Source organism: Lipotes vexillifer, unplaced genomic scaffold (assembly GCF_000442215.2).
Source record: "Lipotes vexillifer unplaced genomic scaffold, Lipotes_vexillifer_v1.1 scaffold182, whole genome shotgun sequence".
NCBI lineage: Eukaryota > Metazoa > Chordata > Mammalia > Artiodactyla > Lipotidae > Lipotes > Lipotes vexillifer.
The window spans coordinates 3341095-3346170 of record NW_006798798.1 but is presented as its reverse complement, the minus strand read 5'-3'; positions in this window follow the sequence as shown (position 1 = coordinate 3346170).

Sequence of the window (5076 nt, the reverse complement as noted above, 5' to 3'; positions counted from 1 at the left end):
CCCGCGTCTCCTGCATCGGCAGGCGGACTCTCAAGCACTGCGCCACCAGGGAAGCCCTAAGTATATTTAAATTAAATCAATGGGGGCTTCCCTGATTGCACAGTGGTTAAGAATCTGCCCGTCAATGCAGGGGACATGGGTTCGAGCCCTGGCCTGGGAAGATACCACATGCTGTGGAGCAAGTAAGCCCATATGCCACAACTACTGAGCCTGCGCTCTAGAGCTTGTGTGCCACAACTCCTGAGCCCGTGCAAGAGAAGCCACCACAATGAGAAGCCCACACACCGCAACAAAGAGTAGCCCCCACTCGCCGCAACCAGAGAAAGCCTGTGCGCAACAGCAAAGACCCAACACAGCCAAAAATAAAATAATAAAAAAAATAAATAAAAAAAAAATGAAATCACTTATTTGCACCCAATGATTAAAAAATAAAAAGACTGATTATAGCAAGTACTGGTGAGGACGTGAGGAATTAGGTCCCTCATGTACTCCTGGAGAGTCTGTGCATTGACACTGTGCTTTAGGACTAGCAATATCAATAAAATGTTTAAAGTATTGGTAAATTTAAAAGCATCAGTAATTTTTTAAAAGTAGAAAGCGATTCTACTTTTAGGATCATCCTCTTGACACACTTAAAGAACAAGAAAAATTTTCAAGCACTTTTTGCATTAGCAAAAATATTAGAAAAATTCAAAGGCATCAGTAGGACATTGGTTAAATAAATTGTGGTATATCTACCATTTTGATCGCGAGATGTCATTCCAACTTGAACAAATTTTAGAAGGAAAGGGTCTACCACCCCGTGGGGTTCCTAGGGGAGACTGGAACCCGGGACCCTAATGCTGCTAGGATTCTCTCGGTCCACCACCACCTCTCTCTGCATGCTGGCTCACTCTTCCTGCCCTTGGAGGAGAATGTGGGCTCAGGCAGCACTTGGGCTCATGCCTTCACAGCCAGCAATCAAGAGCTGCATATGAGGCAGTCTTCAAAAATACTTCCTGGTTTGCATCCAGAAGCTCCATTTCCATCGCCACTCACACCAGCGTGGAAGTGTTCCCTGGCGTTTTCCTCTGCTGGCAATACAACAAGGCAGCAGTGCTTTCTACGTGGAGGCTTTCTGACAGCAAAGAGCAGGAGGTGTTCCATCTGTGTTCCGTCTTATAGGGAGACCCATCTGTGAGAGGTGTGAGTGTCCCACCAACTCATCCTGGGCGAAGACAACAGCATGAGGGTAGAGTAGGCACTGGTGATTCCAGTAACAAATCTGTTCCCTCCAAGACTAAACTATACTTCTCTTAATAAGCATTTTCCCACTTTTAGGTTGCAAGCTTAATTTAGGATTTTACTTGCAAATGAACCTCTAGAGATGGAGATACCCCGAAAAGATAGCATAGTGTAATGGTTAGGAGCGGCTCTGGAGCCAGGCTGCTGGGTCGGCTCCAGCACGTACTAGCTGGGGGACCTGGAACAAATGCATTGGTTGGATTTTCTCATCTGAAAATGGGGTTTGTGATCATACCTTTTTCATGGGGTTGTAGTGAGGATTAAGTCAATTGATGTGTGTATGGCGCCTGGAGGGATTCCTGGCAGAGAAATGATGCTATGGAAGTGTGAAATGCAATAAATACAATAGAGAAAAGGAAAGAGAGTGAGTGTCTGAGTGCCTTTTATTCTTCCCCTTGTTGAAGGGTGTGTTGACTACTGTTAGCCCACGAGTATTCTATCTTTGTTAAGTTGGGACTGGGGCAACAGTTTTGGAGGTGGAGTAGAGAACTTGGCATCTGGTTCTTCAGTCTCTGGAGAGAGCGCCTCCTTCAACCCAATTTAGAAATTCCTGTGCAACACCCATAGGTCGTGGACTTTAAGCCTGACGCCATGATTGGATGGAACTTTTGGTTATCACCCTTGGGGGTGTAAGTATATATTGCTTGTGGGAAGAAGGGTGGTTTAAATATTTAGTGACAAGAAGCACAGACTGATAATCTGCAGTTTGCCAATAGTTCCATTTCTCCCCATTTCCGGGCTCATTGCAGGGTGCCCTTTGGCGCCCGCTGGTGGTTGACTGAATCATGAGCAGAAAAGACATGAACCATTTCCAGGCCAGGCTTTTTTTTTTTTTTTTTTAAACATATTTATTGGGGTATAATTGCGTTACAATGTTGTGTTAGTTTCTGCTTTATAACAAAGTGAATCAGCTATAGGTATACATATATACCCATATCCCCTCCCTCTTGCGTCTCCCTCCACCCTCCCTATCCCACCCCTCTAGGTGGTCACAAAGCACCGAGCTGATCTCCCTGTGCTATGCAGCTGCTTCCCACTAGCTATCTATTTTACATTGGATAGTGTATATATGTCAGTGACACTCTCTCACTTCATCCCAGCTTACCCTTCCCCCTCCCCGTGTCCTCAAGTCCATTCTCTATGTCTGCGTCTTTATTCCTATCCTGCCCCTAGGTTCTTCAGAACCTTTTTTTTTTTTTTTTTAGATTTGATATAGATTTGATATATATGTGTTAGCATACGTATTTGTTTTTCTCTTTCTGACTTACTTCACGCTGTATGACAGGTCCATCCACCTCGCTACAAATAACTCAATTTCATTTCTTTTTATGGCTAAGTAATATTCCATTGTATATATGTGCCACATCTTCTTTAGCCATTCATCTGTCGATGGACACTTAGGTTGCTCCCATGTCCTGGCTATTGTAAATAGAGCTGCAATGAACACTGGGGTATGTGACCCTTTTTGAATTATGGTTTTCTCAGTGTATATGCCCAGTAGTGGGCATGCTGGGTCATACGGTAGTTCTATTTTTAGTCTTTTAAGGAACCTCCGTACTGTTCTCCATAGTGGCTGTATCAATTTACTTTCCCACCAACAGTGCAAGAGGGTTCCCTTTTCTCCACACCCTCTCTGGCATTTATTGTTTGTAGATTTTTTTGATGATGGCCATTCTGACCGGTGGGAGGTGATACCTCATTGTAGTTTTGATTTGCATTTCTCTAATGATTAGTGATGTTGAGCATTCTTTCATGTGTTTATTGGCAGTCTGTATATCTTCTTTGGAGGAATGTCTATTTAGGTCTTCTGCCCACTTTTGGATTGGGTTGTTTGTTTTTTTGTTATTGAGCTGCATGAGCTGCTTATAAATTTTGGAGATTAATCCTTTGTCAGTTGCTTCGTTTGCAAATATTTTCTCCCATTCTGAGGGTTGCCTTTTTGTCTTGTTTATGGTTTCCTTTGCTGTGCAAAAGCTTTTAGGTTTCATTAGGTCCCATTTGTTTATTTTTGTTTTTTTTTCCCATTTCTCTAGGAGGTGGGACAAAAAGGATCTTGCTGTGATTTATGTCACAGAGTGTTCTGCCTATGTTTTCCTCTAAGAGTTCGATAGTGTCCAGGCCAGATCTTTTAACTCCTGGTGCAAGACCCCGCAAAGCCATCTCTCCCTCTGTCATAGTGACCAGGCACATCCCGGACAGGGGCTACTTTATCAATCAGTCTAGGAGGGAGGACAGCATGATGGAAAGCCCCAGTCAACCTGCTGGATATGTAGCAACAGTGGGAAATAACACTTCATCTCTTTAAGTCACTGAGATTTTAGGGCTCTTTGCAGCAGAATTAAGCCTATCCTGAAGACACAGAAATGTGAAGGGAACATTTCACTTGTATAAAATCAACTTGCTCTCCATCTCACTGGTTTGGGGCCAAAACCCTTGTTAAGGCCAGAGAAGAACCAGCATAGTGCTGATACACCGTGGCTGCCCAGAAGGTAGTTTATGAGTGATTGGTGAACGTCATATTTTTCATGCTAGAAATTTGCTTCCATTGGCCCTGTTAGGTCTCCACTAAGCTATTATTAGAACATAAATTGGAGCAGACTGCTTTGTAGTGACAGGAATATGAAAGTTGGTAACTTAGAGGCACTTCATTTCGAAACCATTTGGACAGCTCATATTCAGGTATTACAGCTGGAGAGTTATGAGGAAAGATGAGTGTGGGAAAAGCAGACAAGTTTAAAATGCTGCTGCCAGAAATACTCTGAGGGGATTCCAGCCATCTCAGTATTTACTACATGATGAGTGTTGAAGGGAGGCAGATGCTCTTTAGCATATCAGTGTCCAGAGACTTTGTTTTCTTATAGACCAGAGAAGGGGCTTAGTTAGGCTGCAGTGTATTAAAGTGTCGGGTGTCAAGCCGGCTGCGTTCCAAATCATTCATCTTTTTAAAAAAGATTTGCAGTTTAATTTACTTTTTTATTGAAGCAAAGTTGATTTGACAATGTTGTGTTAATTTCTGCTGTACAGCAAGGTGACTCAGCTATACACATACATAAGTTCTTTTTTATATTCTTTTCCATTATGGCTTATCCGAGGAGATTGGATATAGCTCCCTGTGCTATACAGTAGGACCTTGTTGTTTATCCATTCTACATGGAATAGTTTGTATCTAGTAATTCCAAGCTCCGAGTCCATCCCTTCCCCACTCCCCTCCCCCTTGGCAACCGCAAGTCTGTTCTCTATATCTGTGAGTCTGTTTCTGTTTCATAGATAGGTTCATTTGTGTCATATTTTAGATTCCACGTATAAGTGATTTCATATGGTATTTGTCTTTCTCTTTCTGACTTACTTCACTTAGTATTATAATCTCTAGTTGATCAGTCTAGGAGGGAGGACAGCATGATGGAAAGCCCCAGTCAACCTGCTGGATATGTAGCAACAGTGGGAAATAACACTTCATCTCTTTAAGTCACTGAGATTTTAGGGCTCTTTGCAGCAGAATTAAGCCTATCCTGAAGACACAGAAATGTGAAGGGAACATTTCACTTGTATAAAATCAACTTGCTCTCCATCTCACTGGTTTGGGGCCAAAACCCTTGTTAAGGCCAGAGAAGAACCAGCATAGTGCTGATACACCGTGGCTGCCCAGAAGGTAGTTTATGAGTGATTGGTGAACGTCATATTTTTCATGCTAGAAATTTGCTTCCATTGGCCCTGTTAGGTCTCCACTAAGCTATTATTAGAACATAAATTGGAGCAGACTGCTTTGTAGTGACAGGAATATGAAAGTTGGTA